Source organism: Paroedura picta, chromosome 4, assembly GCF_049243985.1.
Source record: "Paroedura picta isolate Pp20150507F chromosome 4, Ppicta_v3.0, whole genome shotgun sequence".
NCBI lineage: Eukaryota > Metazoa > Chordata > Lepidosauria > Squamata > Gekkonidae > Paroedura > Paroedura picta.
In genome coordinates, this window is record NC_135372.1 from 123,522,814 (window position 1) to 123,540,211 (window position 17,398).

The window sequence follows — 17,398 nt, forward strand, 5'->3', positions numbered from 1 at the left end:
CATTTGAAAAGGTTTTAAGACATTTGAATGGGAGCTTTATGTACCCCGAACAACTGTTTGGCAGGCTTGGAATGCTGCAACCCCCCTCCCCCACTGTCCCTGCATCACCTGCATACCTTCCCGTGGGATTGCACAGGAGTAGTGATCCATGAAAGACGGCCTTTTGCTGTATCGTTGCTGCATTTGTAGACGGTTCTGATTAATCTTCTGAATGAGAGAGACATCTGTGAAAGTTACAGGAGAGCGGGGGGCCGGGCTGCAGGAATGAGGCACATAGCATATTCCATAAATAATTGGCCACGTATGCACAAACTGAACCCTCAGCACCCTTTCTTTAACTCACTTAAGAGGCCAGGGCCCATTCCGCATACATAGGATAATGCACTTTCAATGTGCTTTGGAAGCTGGATTTTCCTGTGCAGAACAGGAAAATATATTTCTAAAGTGCATTGAAAGTGCATTATCTATTGTGTGCAGAATAGGCCCAGGTGTCTCCAGACAAAACATAAGAAGAGGCCTGCAGGATCAGGCCACTAGTCCATCTTGTAAAACAGCCTGCCTCACTCAGTACCCAATCAGTCGCCCTAGCAGATGTGTCAACTTCCAAGTGGCCCCTCGATACCTCCTGCTATCACAGTTGATCTCCAGATGACCAAGACTGAATCAAGAAAATGACTGCTTTGGAGGGTGACCTCTATGGCATTATATACAGCTAAGGTCCCTCTCCAAACCCCTACTTACCAGGCTCCATCCCAAGATTGCCAGGTAGTTCCCAACCCAAAGCTGGCAACCCTATGCCCTGGTAGACCAACAAACAGAGCACAGAGGCCAAGGATTTTAACTGATGTTGTGTCCTAGTCCTGATTTTGAGAGTTATACTGTCTCTGAATATGAAGATTCCCCTTACCATGACTAATAGCTGGTTTATGGACCTGTCCATGAATCAGTGTAAACTTCCAATGACTTGGACAGAACGTTAACAAAATTAAAGCACTTAATATCTATTAGAAGCAAAAAACAAACAAACAAGGAAAAGAAAACTGTAAATAGATGGACGATAAATTAAACGTACAAATGTCTAAGTAAGATTCCAACAGAGGTGATCTCAAAATCCTATCAGGCCCTGGGAGTCTTTCAGACATGAGGATCTAAGACCATAGAGAGTTTTATCAGTAGCAACGGTATGTCAAATGGACCTTTCAGAAAAAGCCTTCTTAAACCATTCATGGATCAGAAGAGACAATAATGCAAGGACTTCTTTTAACCAAGAGCAAAGCCACCACATTGTGGAAAGGTATCACTGAATAGCCACACATTCTTAATTTTTCACCTGTATTTCTCAACGTTTCTGAGGAGGGTTGTGTGTGATAAGGCAGAGGTCCCCAACCTTTTTGAGCCTGAGGTGCCTTCGGAATTCTAACTTAGCGTGGTAGGCCAGCCACAAAATGGCTGCCTACAAAATGGCTGACACAGCTTACCTTCATTCATATAATGAAGATCCTTGGGTTGTGCTAACAGCTGAAGCAGTGTTTTTACAAATCTGCACAGCCAGCCAGCGCTCTGTTGGCCAATCAGAAGCCTTGCTGTGCAAAATTTCCCTTCTGGACCCACCCACTAAAACTTCAAAACTGCACTGAGAAAGCTGTTCTAACCAAGCAGTAATATCAAAGCTCTTTCAGCCTCACGTGCTTTACAGGGTGTTTGTTGTGGGAAGAGGAAAGGGAAGGCAATTGTAAGCCACTTCGAGACACCTTTGGATAGAGAAAAACAGCATATAAGAACCAACTCTTCTTCTTTTTGGTGAGCACCAGGGCTTCCACAAGCACCACACTGGGACTCCTGCTGTAAAGTTTACAAGGCAAGGGATTAACAGAGGTGGTTTGCTATGGCCTGCCTCTGCATAGCTGCCATAGACTTCCTGGATGGTCTCCCATCCAAATACTAACCCAGGGCAACATTGCTTAGTTTCCAAGATCTGATGAGATCAGGCTACCTTGGGCAATCCAGGTCAGGGCACATCCCACATGAGAGAGAGGGATGGATGGATGGATGCTGTAAAGATTAGCAGCCACACAAGAAGAGATTTTCTTATCCATTTTACGGCTGTATCTATAGTTGCTGATGTACCTGATATTTTAGTTCTTGTGGGTGCCTCCTGTTTTCCCAACTTGTTACATTCACTTTCACATTAAGTGTGGGGAAAGTGTTATCCACACCTTGCAGCAACTGTGTTCACCCCTTTAAAATGTATCACCATTTCATCCCTTCCACCTGTCCACTGTTTACCAGAGATAATCCCTATCTATTGCTGGTGCAAGCAGAACAATGGTTGGGGGTTAAAAAGTTATGGCAGAGCTTGAAACGTCTTTAGAAAACACACACACACACATCTTTCCCCAATCAATTTTAGAGTCAACCTTAAACTTTTACAACAATAAAAGAGTTCCAGAAGGACAGCTCTGGGGACAATTTCCCCATTGAGTCTGTTTCATACTCGTAAAACAGAATAGGCAGATTCTTATTCGCTTTGTTTCCTGTGTAGCTAAGTACTGCTAAGCACCTACGTCTCTTAGTGTTGAGAAGAGCCAGGGGTAACAGTACGTTCCCCCCCTTTTGAATAAGAGATCTCAGGAGACCAGTAGCCTGTGCTTGTTGACAAATAGATGGGCAAGGAGCAAGAATAAGAAAAGAGAAAAAGAAAAAGATGGACAGTATAAGTCTGTGAAGCTTCATCTCACTTCTTCCCTAAAAAGCTTTAAGGTTCCTTTTCTTAGCTAGCTATGAAGCTCAAAACTATACTGGATATGCACTGCAACTCCCCAACCTGTTTTCTCTCAGCCACCCACATTCAAAAAAACATTGATCACAGCTCTGTCCTGGCTGACAGGTCACTCAAGAATGTCATGGTTTTCTGGTTTTGCATGTTTAATGACTTGCCTGTTGTACGCATTTTATTTATATTATTATATACGTTTTGTCTTTGAAGCCTGTAATCCTCCCTGAATCTCCACCAGAAAGGGCAATTATACTTGAAATAACTAAGCATCTTTCAGCCATGAATGGGCACCGAGCCATCCAGGCATCTCGTCTAGCTCTAGAAACATGCTTGATCACTGAACATTAACAAGCAAATATGCAGAACTGTTGCCCTAGCCTAGTGGCTGACACACCGGTTGAATTTAACCTCCGAAAAGGCCTTTTTTTTTTTACCGGATTCATGTTTTAAGGTGACAAGTAGTGTGAGCTGATAAGAACTGAAAAATAGCACGAATAAATGTTTCAGAATTGCCAGTCCCTTTCTGATTGAGCTGCCTCTGAGCTGGAAGCCAGCAGCCCTGCTCATTCTGCACACATTGGATCATGCAATTTCAATATCCTTTAGAAGCAGATTTTCCTATTTTGAACTGGAAAATCCAGCTGCAAAAGCACACTGAAAGTGCATTATCCAACTTGTGCCTCTTTTCTCACTACATCACCAACAGGAGAGGGCTTTCCCAGCATTGATAACTGAAAGCTTACAGGGGTAGTCAAACTGCGGCCCTCCAGATGTCCATGGACTACAATTCCCACGAGGGGCTCGTGGGAATTGTAGTCCATGGACATCTGGAGGGCCGCAGTTTGACTACCTCTGCTAGAATATTGGCAATTGCGGTCCTTAGGGGTAAAATAGTTGCTGCTTTGATTTATTATCAGAACCCCAAAACGCATAATGGATGCCCTTTAAATTCAGAATTCTCAGCACTCTTTGGGAAGTAGGAAGAGCAACAACATATTGATTTTGGAAATTTAAGAACAGATTAGTACACATGCCAGGGTCCTTAGAAAAAACTGCTAAGGATGTTATTATAAGCATAAGAACAACCTTGCAGGATCAATCCAATGGCCCATCTAATTTAGCACCCCAGAGAAGCTAACCGGTTGAAGGTCAACAAAAGCCAAGGCCTTCTATTGATGTTGCTTTCTAGCACTGGATCTTATAGGCTTACTGTCTCTGAATATGAATTATGGCTGAAGGTCCTCCACAAATCAGTCTAACCCCCCCTCCCCCCCACACACACTTTCTTTCAAAGCCATCTAAGCTTGTGGACATCACTGGCGGTGAATTCAGCATTTTAAGTACTCATTAAGAGGTGTTTCCTTTTGTCTGTCCTGTACCTATTGCCTATCAACTTCAATGAGTACCCCTCCCCCCAAATTCTAGCATTAGGAAAGAGAGAGCAGAGAAGCTCCCTGTGTCCACTTTCTCCATTCCCTGCACAATTGCATAAACCTTGTCATGTCCCTTCTGCCTCTTCTTTTTTCTAAAGTGAGAAGCCCCTGCCTCTTCAGCCCTTTGCCATAGAAAAAATATTCGAACCCCTTAATCATCTTGATTTCCTTCATCTGTGCTTTTACCAGCTCTGCTTATCTTTTTTGAGATACAGCACCCAGTACTGTACACATGTTATTTTGTGTTTTATACTACACAAGAAAGATGCTTTTTTTGGCTCCTTGTTTTGAAATGAAGGCTATTTTTTAAATTATCAATGATTTGAATAAACAGATAACTACAGGAATGATCTATTGAAGATTGCAACCAAGTTTGGCCAGCAATCTAGCTGTTTGTCCTGTGCCTTAATTCCTTTTCCATACATATGTGTGTTAAGTGCTGTCAAATTGCTTCTGATTTATGGCTACCCTATGATCTCCAAAAGCATCCCGTTGTTCACAGCCTGGCTCAAGTCTTGCAAACAGAGGGTCGTGGCTTCCTTGATTGAGTCCATTCATCTCAGGTCGGGCCGTCCTCTTTTCCTGCTGCCTTCGGCTGTCCCTAGCATTTCAATGCCAAAGAATGTTCAAACTACCGCACCATTGCACTCATTTCTCATGCTAGCAAAGTTATGCTCAAAATCCTACAAGCTAGGATCCAGCAATATATGGACTGAAAACCTCTAGAAGTACAGGCAGGATTTCGAAGAGGCAGAGGAACTAGAGATCAAACTGCCAACATACACTGGATCATGGAGAAAGCTAGGGAGTTCCAGAAGAACATCTACTTCTGCTTCATTGACTATGCTAAAGCCTTTGATTGGGTGGAGCATAACAAATTGTGGCAAGTTCTTAAGGAGCTGGGAATACCAGAGCATCTTATTTGTCTCCTGAGAAACTTATATAAGAAGCAACAGTGAGAACTGAACATGGAATCACTGATTGGTTCAAAATTGAGAAAGGAGTTTGGCAAGGCTGTATACTGTCGCCTTGCCTATTTAACTTGTATGCGGAGCATATCATGAGAAAGGCGGGATTAGAGGAGTCACAAATTGGGATCAAGATTGCAGGGAGAAATATCAACAACTCTCAATTCTGGCAAATAGTTGGGGAAGAAATGGAGATAGTGACAGATTTTATTTTCCTGGGCTCCAAGATCACTGCAGATGGGGACTGCAGCAAAGAAATTAAAAGACGCTTTCTCCTGGGGAAGAAAGCTATGGCAAATCTAGACAGCATCCTAAAATGCAGAGACATCACCCTGCCAACAAAAGTGTGTTTAGTCAAGGCTATGGTATTCCCAGTTGCAATGTATGGCTGCGAAAGTTGGACCATAAGGAAGGCCGAGCATCAAAGAATTGAGGCTTTTGAACTCTGGTGCTGGAGAAGACTCTTGCGAGTCCCTTGGACTGCAAGGTGAACAAACCGGTCAGTCCTAGTGGAGATCAGCACTTCCTGCTCCTTAGAAGGCCAGATCCTGAAGATGAAACTCAAATACTTTGGCCACCTCATGAGAAAGAAGGACTCCCTGTAGAAGAGCCTAATGCTGGGAGCGATCGAGGGCAAAAGAAGAAGGGGACGACAGAGAATGAAGTGGCTGGATGGAATCACTGAAGCAGTAGGTGCAAACTTAAATGGACTCCGGGGAATGGTAGAGGACAGGAAGGCCTGGAGGATCATTGTCCATGGGGTCGCGATGGGTTGGACACAACTTCACACCTAACAACAAAAGCATTTCAGAAATGTTCCCATTCTCTTTTCATAAGCTTCACAACCACACAGGGCACATCACTTGAGTTTACTTTAGACCTGTTCACAATAATTGGACAGCAAAATGCACAGCAATTGTTAGAATTACCTCTGGTCTTTCTTCTTGACAAAACACTTGGGTGGATTGTTGTAGATCAAGTCAATGATGCTTTCTCATTATCTTTCTGGAAGATGCTTACAAATACCTTTTCCTTCTTCTCTTTCATGTGGGGTGGGGATGAGACAGCTCTTAAAGAACTGCCCTGTGAGAACAGCTCTCAAAGAACTGTGACTGAACCACAGCCATCCAGCTGGCAGCATGTGGAGGAGAGGGAAATCAAACCCCATTGCCCAGATTAGAGTCCAGTGCTCTGAACCACTACACACATAGGTGACAGCTGTGGCCATGTTTGACTGGTAAGCCAGCTGCGGCCTTTCCTGGACACAAAAGATTTGGCCACTGTGGTGCATACCCTGGCTACATTCCTGTAATGTGCTCTAGGTGGGGCTGCCTTTGAAAAGTGTTCAGAAATTTCAGCTGGTACAGAATGCTGCAGCCAGGGTGTTGACTGGCTTGGGTCAGAGAGACCATATCACTCCTGGCTTCGTCCATCTACACTGGCTCCTAATGTGTTTCTGGGTCCAGGTCAAGATGCTGCTGTTGGCCTCTAAAGCCCACATGTCTTGGGACCGCATGCCGGCAGGACCACCTACCCTCTTAGGAACCTAGCTGATCACTGCTGTCCTCATCCGAGGCCCTGCTGCAGGTGCCCCTCCTCCTGAGGCTAGGCAGGTGGCAAACCAAGAGAAAGCCTTCTCGGTAGCAGCACCAAACTTCTGGGACTCTCTCCTCAGAGAGAATCTCATCTCCCCTTCTCTTGCTGTCTCCCACCAGTGGGTGAAGACTTTTAGCCTGCTTGTTTCATCCAGCATTTCCTCGGTGATCCCTCCTTCCTGCTCTGTCTGTTGTTTTTGCGCTTGTGTATTTAATGGATTTCTCTGTGTAACTTGGTTTTCATTGTCTGAATGATACTTTTTGGTTTGGTATAGTTGGCTTTTAGGATGTGTTTTTATTATATACGTTTTAAATCAGTCACCTTGGATGCCGGGTTGAGGGCAGAAAGGTGGGCCATGCATTTTGTAAATCATCAAAAAGAAGCTGAGGGTCAGCAGCACCAAAGAGACATGTAGAAGGGATGACCAATGCTATTTTAAGTCTGTACGTATGCTTGCCTCCCCCATCCAATGTGTTCCTTGTAAAGAAAATAGATTGGGGGTGGGGGGAGCCCATAGATCTCCAGTGCTCCCTCCTGCAAGGAAACTGACCCTGCAAGAAAGCTTCCTCTAGAGCCCCCTGCAACTAGGTAATGAGGGGTCACGTATACACATGCAGCATACATATGCATGCATTCTCTTTCCCATGGTTAACATATCTTTTTAAAAGCACTGAGAAACCCTAAGAGGCTTTCTCAACCAGAGTTTCATGAAACCCTGAGGTTTCTTGACAGCCCGAATGTGTGGGAGTTAATTAATTTTATATATTTTTAAAATTTGTTAAACGTTTACTGGGTGATATGACCATATTTGGCCATGTTGGACTCCCCCCCCCCGCCTCCCAAAATGGCCAATGATGGGCCTGGAGGGGGTGGGAAGGGGAGGGGCCCTGGATTGACCTGCACAGCTATGCTTCCCAAACATAGTCTGAACCATTAGATCAGTTCTGGGGTTTCTCGAAGCCTGAAGAATTTTTCAGGGGATTCAAGATGTTAAAAAAGTTGAGAAAGCCTGCCCTAAGTGTTTAAATGACTGACAACAAGCCGAGGTTACCACTGGTGGTAAGTGTACACGACTGTGTGCATTCCTGTGGCTACTAGATGCCGGGTCACTCTGTGATTTATGAGACTCTTCCCCCCCCCCCCCAAAAAAAAAAAAAAAGTGTGCTTGAGAACTCAGAGCTGCCGGATTGGTCAGCGTCCAATAAGCAAGCCCTTCGAAATTGGCAGCTGCAGTAATCGCGGCGGCCTCTAGAGGCCGCTTGACGTGAGCCGGATAGATGTCGTTTGGAAGGGAAACAGCCTGTGTCAAAAACGCCGCACCGCAAGAGGACGTTGCCATGGCAACGTGCAGATCCCATGGTACCTTGCCTTGCGCTTTGATAGCAGCACGCACCGCCTGGCCTGCACATACTCTCCCCCACCCCCACCCCACTTCCGATGTGAGATAGGTTGGAGATGGCACAGTAATCCTAATATACATTTGAGGAAGGGCACGTTAATAGAGGTCAGGAAGCTTTGGGAGGTGAGATGCAAAGGAGGGGGTCGGAGCGCCTCGAAGAGCCGGGCAGAATAGGAGAGTTTGGAATCCCACAGAGAGGTTAAACAAGGGGACCGTGCAGAGGTAAGACACATAACATCTGCCAGAATCTCCCCCGGGCACGGAATTAATCTGACGTTTGTGCCTTTGTAATAAAAGACGGACATCTGGATAACATCTGCACGCTATTCCCAGCCTGCCAGTGCAGCGCACTAACTCCGGCCACCCCACCTCCTGGATGTGCAGCTTGCCAGGCGTTACAAAGCAGAAGGGTTAACGAGAATCTTCTGGGAACTCGATAAAGCAGGGGTAGTCAAACTGTGGCCCTCCAGATGTCCATGGACTACAATTCCCAGAAGCCCCTGCCAGCATTTGCTGGCAGGGGCTTCTGGGAATTGTAGTCCATGGACAACTGGAGGGCCGCAGTTTGACTACCCTGCGCTAGAGGATCCCGTCCCAGCTTCTGCAATATTTCTCTCCTCAGGTGGCCGATAATTTGCAAGGGTATATTAAGTCATTTTCTTTCCCTTTTTGGAAAGGAAACCAAAGAGCAGTTCTTCCTTCCATTAAAAATAACCTTCAGTTCCTACCTGGGCAGATGGTTGAGCATCTGCAGTGTCCCAGTGTAATTTCCACCCCTGGGTCTCCCTCTCTCCTGTTTACAGGATTAGTGGGGCAGTCGTTTGCAGCCTGAGTCTCCAGGCTAAGTTCTGAGGAAGAGTGCTTGCACTCGAAAGCTCACGCCTTGAATAAATCTTTCTGGGTCTTAAAGGAGCCACTGGACTCTGATTCTCTGAAGCCAGGAGACTTGGACTGGAGCACATCTGCAAAGAGATGGCACTGGAGGTGCCTCAGCATCATTTAATCTACGACAGACCTCTGCGTGTTTCAGATCTCGCGGTTCTGTCATCAGGTTCCTTTGCAGAGGTTTGTGTTGTTTTCCATAGGCAGCTGGCAAGGTGCTCATTTTCTGCTGCCATCGCTGATTTTCTGTGGGTTGTTAGCTGTTCATCGACACCATAGACTCTGTTTTAACCCAACATAAATTTGTGGCCTTTTGCAAGGGTCTAATCCACCATCACCCCTTTACACATAAACACAAGCCAGCCCTCTCGTTTCATTCATGTCTCAATCCATGTGTTTTGTGTGCCTATAAATAATTCAGCAGTGCTGCTACTTTGGTGTGCAACGCACTCACTCCAGGACTCTCCATTTCGCTATTTATACATCTTAAGCACATAAACAGTTTACAGGGTTTGTTTACTTTTATTAGTCATAAGCTCTTTTGGCTTGTTATGAGGTTGTCTGACTTGTTAGAAGGGACTTTTCCATTTCTGCAGTGGATTTCCTTTTTATTCATAGAAAAGTGGGAGAATTTTCATGTTGCTTTCAGATTGGTGATATTAAGTCATTATCTGATCTTGAGCAATGAAAATATAGCCAGGTTCTTTGCAGGTTGTTCTGAAAAGGTCAGAACCAGGCACCATCAGTGTAGAAGTAATAGTAGTACTAGTACAGTGCCTGAGTTGGATCTGGGAGACCCAGGTTCAAATCCCTGCTCCGCCATGGAAACTCACCCTGGGCCAGTTACACACACCCAACCAAACCTACTTCTCAGGGGTCTCGTTTACCAGTTATGGGGAACAAACATACAACCCATGTACAGTGCATGCTTGATTTTTCTTTATATGTGCATTGATTAAATAAGTACAAAAGAAGAACCCTACTGGATGAGACCACTGGTCCATCTAGTCTAACACCCTATCTCACACAGTGGCCAACTAGTTCCTCTGGAGGGCCAACAACAGGGCATAGAGGCCGAGGCCTTCCCCTGATGTTGCCTCTTGGCTCTGACAATCAGTTTAGTGCCTCTGAAGGTGGAGGTTTCCTTTTGTCCCCATGGCTAGTAGCTACTGATAGACCTATCCTCCATGAATTTATCTAATATGCTTTTAAAAATATCCTGAGATGCTTTTATAGTGATATAGCCTGTGGCCATCACCATATCCTCTGGCAGCAAATTCCACATTTTAATCACTCGATGCGTAAAGAAGTATTTCCTGAATCTTGTGTTGCATTCAACACACTTACAGCTGAGCATGTGCTTGAACTATATATTGCATCTCGGTGCTAGTCCCTGGCTTCATCTGTAAAATGAACGTGTATTGGCAGTTTCTTCCATGCAGGTCACTTTAAAACTTGTGAACTGGGCTAGGATTACTGTGAGGATGAAATGGAAAAGAGGGGAATGGGGTAAGCTGTGGGGGATAAAAGGTAGGGTTATAAACAAAATCAATCTAAATGCATTCCTTTCTTTTCTCCTCCTCTGTATACATGAAGCTGCCAAGATAAACCAAAGAAGAAGAAGAGTTGGTTCTTATATGCCACTTTTCTCTACCCAAAGATGTCTCAAAGCGGCTTACAGTCGCCTTCACTTTCCTCTCCCCACAACAGACACCCTGTGAGGTAGTTGAGACTGAGAGAGCCCTGATATCACTGCTTGGTCAGAAAAGTTTTATCAGTGCTGTGGCGAGCCCAAGGTTACCCAGCAGGCTGCGTGTTGGGGAGCAGAGAATCAAATCTGGCTCGCCAGATTAGAAGTCCACACTCCTAACCACTACACCAAACTGGCTCTTGCCCTTATGATATTTCTGGGGGCCCCTGTTGTCTCCCTGGAATAGTATTCTGAGGAGCATTTAGAATGAAAGAGAGAAGCACCATCAGATATCCCTTTTGTCCATGGAGATTTCCCAGTGGAACAAAGCCAACGGGTTCCACATTCTACCAAGCACAGAGAGACAAGCTATTCCTATCCTTAATTCCCTCTGTCACAGCTCACATGCAGTCACTGCCCACCATATTCTGGTGACAGTGCCACATCTACAGAAGACGAGAAAAACTTCATTTCTTACATATGGGAGGTATCTTTCCTTTGTTGAGTTGCTTTCAAAAAGCATTTGAGATTCAGGAGTAGCCTTGACCTGCATTGTCCTAGCTAGACCTATCTCATCAGGGCTTGGAAGCTAAGCAAGGTGGGTCCTGTTCAGTATTTGGATGGGAGACCAGCAAGGAATTCCAGGGTCGCCATGCAGAGGCGGGCAAAGACAAGCCACCTCTAAATGTCTCTTGCCTTGAAAATGCTTGGGGGTGTGTGTGCCATAAATCAGCTGCAACCTGATGGCAACTTGAAGGCACGTTCTACACACACATTCAGAAATACAGGTACTTCTTCTGAAGAGCATAAACCTTGGTTCTCATTCAGTGTCACTGAAATTTTGCTTTCTGAGTGCTCATCAGATGGAAGGAAGGAAGAAAGACAGACTTTTTGGAAAAGAGAAAGAATGAATCTTGGCTGCCCCTGTTACATAATATATTTTGTTTATTCCCCCAAGAAATGCTGGGCTCAGGTCAAGAAAATCTGGCTTCTCTTATGACCAAAGGCACATTTGAGCTGCATTCTAGCATTTCTAACTAGCAACGTGTTGTTTGTTTTCATGACTAAACATTTGCCATTCTTATTCCATTGGGGTTCAGAATGTGTCTCGGTGACAACCCAGTTAATCAAATGGCAGCCCATTCTGACACTCGTGTAAATATATTCCTGAGAAGTAGATGGTCTGATGTGAAGGTTGCCAGCACTGTGTTGGGAAAGACATGGAGATTTGGAGGTAGAGTCTATGGGTGGAGGGGCTTGGGGAGGGGAGAGACCTTGGCAGGGTATAAGACCATAGAGTCTACCTTCTAAAGCTGTCATTTTCTCCAGGGGAACATTTAGAGATCAGTTATAATATTTATTTATTATATTTATATACCGCCCTCCCTGGGGGCTCAGGGCGGTTAGTGGGGGGGGGGGTCTCCAGGTACCACCTGGAGGTTGGTAACCCTGGTAACAACACCAGCACCTTAAGAGGCCAAAACGGGGTCCCCAGTCCCATGCTTTCCTTGTGGGAAAGCACTTTGCCCTTTCTGTCAATTCTCCCTCATGGTCATTTTTAGATGTTTCCTCCAGCAGGGTTTCATAATGGCAAGTAAGGCTAGGGTTGCCAACCACTGGAGAAAAGCACCCTCACCCTCCTAACCCTGAGGATGAAGGATAGACTTGACAGTGACAACTGGCAGCAGGCACTGGGGTTGCCAAAGGTCCGCCTTTGCTCTGTGCCTTCAGGTCTCCAATTCGAAGTAACCGCAACAGTGCAATCCACTGCAGAGCTACATCCTTCCAAGACCCTCAAAGTGAATGGGCTTAGAGAGCTGCAACTCTCTTTAGGTTTGCAGTGTATGGATGCCTGTATCCATACAGTGTATGGATGCCTGCAGTGCATGCCTGTATGGATACGACAAGCTGGGATGAGGAAGCCACAGGGATTGATCTAGCACAGGGGTAGTCAAACTGCGGCCCTCCAGATGTCCATGGACTACAATTCCCAGGAGCCCCTGCCAGCATTCGCTGGCAGGGGCTCCTGGGAATTGTAGTCCATGGACATCTGGAGGGCTGCAGTTTGACTACCCCTGATCTAGCATGAATCTGGGATGGCGGTCATGCCATTGATTAGTAATATACACAGAGAGATCCTTCTGCATGCCATTAGCTGCTGGAGCATCTTTGATACACCAATAAAGAGAAACAGTCCATGGCATATTTTTATTCACATGCTCCGTTGTTATGAAAGGAAGTTGCACCAGGGCCCTACAGGGGTCTGCTGGTGGCTTGAGTGAAGCAAACAAGGAAAGGTCTGTCGGTTAATTTCTCTGTTGAAGTTGGGAAACTATGTAGGTCTGCCACGAAACAATAGTCCCTTGGCTCCAGCCCCAAATCAATTTCTCAATCTGGAGCTGACTATCCTACTGTGGGGACAGCTATAAAAGGACCTCAGAGAATAAACGACAATGGCAAATGGCCCAGTGGGAATGAAAGATGTTTCACTCCCTGTACACTTAGAGCCTCTTGTGGCGCAGAGTGGTAAGGCAGCGATATGCTGTGTGAATCTGTCTGCCCATGAGGTTGGGAGTTCAATCCCAGCAGCCAGCTCAGGGTTGACTCAGCCTTCCATCCTTCCGAGGTCGGTAAAATGAGTACCCAGCTTGCTGGGGGGTAAACGGTAATGACTGGGGAAGGCACTGGCAAACCACCCCGTATTGAGTCTGCCATGAAAACGCTAGAGGGCGTCACCCCAAGGGTCAGACATGACTCGGTGCTTGCACAGGGGATACCTTTACCTTTTTTACACTTATCAACTTCCCCCTGAGAATTTCCTCCCCAAGGAGGTTTTTCTACCAGCCAGGATTACTTAGGGTCACCGACAATCGGGAGAAGAATGTCCTTCTCCTTTTAACAGAGTCTTAATGTGGTCCCCGTTGATAGGAGCATCCAAAGCTCATATGATTGGGGTTTAAGAGGGAGAATTTTTAGGCAGGAAGATCTCAGCCTTCTGAAAATTCTGTCCGAGTTTGTGACTCCGAAGTGTTATCGTATACCTTTGATCTACTGCAAAAGAGGGGTTATTGCCATTGTTGACAAGAAATTGTAGCTGCGTATCTTTTCCTGGCAGATGGAGAGCAAGAAGAAGAAAGATCACTAGATGCAAATACATCCTTGGAAGGGGGTCAAGCTTTGAAAAGAATGCATTAACCCAGTTCCTCAGCCTTGCTGGTGGAGGGAGGGCAAACCAGAAAATTTGACTCTTTTTAAAAATCATATTGATCTAAATGCTCATTAATAGTTTAAATATTTTTGTTCCGTTCATTCTCTCTCTCTCTCTCTCTCTCTCTCTCTCTCTCTCTCTTTCTCTCTCTCCGGCTATACTTGGATCGATTATTGCGGACTGTGGTCTATATTGCTACATATACTTTACTGTAAATTGGATCATAGTATGTAATTCTGTGTCATTTAACATATCATGTTAACAAATTAGGCTTTGCTTCAATTTTCAAAAAAAAGATTTCAGGTTGGCTCTACAATCCAAATCCTCTTTTGTCATTGAATGTCCCATCTTGTTGGTTGTGTAGACTCACTCTGGGTAATCCACCTGGACTCCCAGCAAGACAGGCAGACCATAAATACAGCATATCAACAAAGGCTTGTCTGTGATGGGTACAACCGTCGCTTGTCTCCAGGCTGACCTGCCCCCTCCCTTCATGTGCAGAGAGCAATAGAAAGTTTCTGAGTTTGGGAAGCCCTGAATCAAAATCCAATTTTTGTGTTGCCTGAATGTGGCACCCGAGGGAACTGGTGGGCATTCGTCCACAACTCATGAGATTCTAAATTGGAAGTTTTGGAAGAAACGCACTCCGGTTCCCCCTGTTATTTGGACATCATGGAAACCAGGAGTTGGCTCAAGCCCTTCCAGACTCAGAAATTTTCGTTGCGTTCCAAAATGGGGGGGGGGTGTACAAGAATTGCTCTTGTGCTTGTAATGGTGCCCCCCCGTACCTATGGGTTCTGAAGGGGTGCTATCCTATAATGTAGCCTCCCTTAAAAAAAGAAAGAAACTAGGCCAGATCCGGACTATTTTTATCTCTGTTCCGCTTCAAGTTGACAACCAGCTATCGAATACCTACAAGTTTACATGGGTGAATCACTCCCAAACGGATACAACTGATGTCACCGTGTATTAATAGCCGCATCGGGGTAATCACATTGAGGAAACAGCTTTATTCACAGCTTTTGCAAACAGACCTAGAAGGATTTGGTGCTTCCAGGAGCCCACGTGTCAACAGGACCTCCTCAGCTAAGCTTTCGGTGGCTGTTTCCTCCATCTGCCGGGTGGAGACGTCCTCTGCAAAGAACTTGTGCTTCTTTTGTGGTAGCACCAAGTCTACAGCGTGGGATGCTGGAAGCCGTCCCGAAGACACGTTCAATATCCATGTTTTGGAGTTTGGAAGAAGCTGTTTGAAGGGGAGGTATAGAAAGCAATGCTAAGTATGTCATATCTCATGATATATGCATCTGCAGTGTTCATCTATTTCTAAAGGGTAATGTACAAGTTTAAAATAAGCAGAGCCCAAGTTATTTATTTATTATTTGGATTTATTTCCTGACACTGTTGGAGAACCATCTTGCAGTGGGTTACAATCATCACCATAAGGCATAAAACCTCACATAAAATAGAAGTATTAAAACCAACAATAGACTGGCAATGAAAATAAAAACCCCATCTCCTCCCCACATTTCCAGCCCACCCCCCTGCCAGTGTCTCAGGGAAAAGTCCAGGAGTGCCTGCCATTCCCGTTGAGAGTATTAGCTCTCCTTGAGTGTGGAGGAGCCCCTAGATTTTCCTCACCCTGGCCTCAACCAAAGGGTCTTGCAGACCCTGCAGAACCATGAAAGCTCCTGCAAGGCCCTCAGCTCTTCTGGAAGCTCATTCCACCAGGTCAGGGCCAGGACTGGAAAGGACCTGGCCCTGTTCGAAGCCAGGCGAACTTCCCGTGGGCCAGGAACCAACAACAAATTAGTACCTACAGAGCACAAGGCCCTATGGGGGGTATGAGGTGATAGGTGGTCCCTCAGGTATGTGGGAATCAGACTGCAAAGGGCGTTGAAGGTATAAACTAAAACCTTGAACTTAATCTGGCCCACAACCAGCACAGGCTGGATATGAGCCCTCTGAGGTGTTCCTTTGATGACCCTAGCAGCTGCATTTTGTACCAGCTGCAATTTCCGGAACAAGGACAAGGGAAGGCCCATATACAGGAAATTTCAGAAGTCAACCTTGGAGGTGACTGTTGCATGGATCACCATGGCCAGGTGCTCTGGGAACTGGTAGGGCACTAGAAGAGATGGAAAAATGCCTGACAGTCTACTTTTGTGACCTGTGCCTCCATAGAAAGGGAAGTGTCGAGGATCACACCCAGATTTCTGGCACAGGGCAGGTCAGACAAACTCACTTAGCCTGCCCCCTTCCTTCCCAGCCACAGGACCTCCATCTTGGAGGGGTTGAGTTTCAGGTGACTCTGCTCAAGCCATCCAGCTATAGCTTCCAAACATCTGGCAAATGTATCAAGGGGGGGGGTCCAGGCGACTGTCCATGAGGAGATAGAGCTGGGTGTCATCTGCATACTGATGACTTCCCAGCCTGAAACCCTGGACCGGCGGTGCCAGAGTGAGAGGAGAGAACCATCCCCTGAGGAACTCCACATGGTAGAGCCTATGGGTGGAGGAGCGTGATAACTCTTCCCTCCACTGTAACCCTCTGTGTCTGGTTGTGTAGTGCAGGCCTGTACTCTCATGCTTCATCTATGGATTCACTTAAAAGTTAACCACTCTGTCAATAGCAAATTGTTTTATTAATACAACCTGGATCCAGTACTCACTACAAGTATGTATTGTATATCTGGAGTACATTGTATTGTACTGCCAATATTGGATAGAGAAAGACAACCCGATATGATCTGGGTGGCTCAGGCTAACCAGATTGTGTAATATTGTACTTTATATGTAAGAAGGTTTGTTTGTTTTATTGTTTTATATACATCGGTAGTCCTAGAGTGGTTGGGAAGGAAGGTGGCATGACAGAGGCAAATCTCAGAGCTAAGCAGGGTTGATACTTAGAAGGGGGAGCACCAAGAAGGACTCTGCAGAGGAAGGCAATGGCAAACTGGAAGAAGAAGAAGAGTTGGTTTTTATACCCCACTTTTCACTGCCCAAAGGAGACTCAAAGTGGCTTACAATCCCCTTCCTTTTTCTCTCCCCACAACAGAGACCCTGTGAGGCAGGTGGGGCTGAGAATGCCCCAATAGTACTGCTCTGTGGGAACGGGACTTTCAGGGCTGTCAGGAGCCCAAGGTTACCCAGCTGGCTGCATGTGGAGGAGCAGGGAACCAAACCCGGCTAGCCAGATTAAAAGCCGCCACTCTTAGCCACTACACCACCCTGGCTCTCTACTTCTCCTTCTCATTTGTTCTGAAAGTCGCCTGCTGGGGTCACCGTAACTCAGCTGCGATTTAAGAGCACTTTACATGCACATTTGATGTAGTACTGACGTTTTTTCGATGTGCAGGTCAAATGCCATGCGTGCAATGTTCTTACAGTGCCATCCTAAGCCCACTTATACCCTTCAAAGCTCATTAACTTGAGTGCACTCAGAAGGGT

The 17,398-nt window shown here is 45.8% G+C and overlaps 1 protein-coding gene and 1 long non-coding RNA gene across 3 annotated transcripts in view; one reads left to right on the forward strand and one right to left on the reverse strand.

Annotated features, from left to right (window-relative positions):
• RIMS4 (regulating synaptic membrane exocytosis 4) overlaps positions 1–17,398 on the forward strand; it is a 95,887-nt gene that overhangs the window by 17,259 nt on the left and 61,230 nt on the right. The window lies entirely within an intron of this gene.
• The window catches only part of LOC143836321 (uncharacterized), a 48,722-nt gene continuing 46,343 nt past the window's right edge, over positions 15,020–17,398 (reverse strand). Inside the window, exon 3 of the long non-coding RNA XR_013230571.1 lies at positions 15,020–15,195. This is a non-coding gene — a long non-coding RNA (uncharacterized LOC143836321). The remainder of the gene's footprint in view (positions 15,196–17,398) is intronic.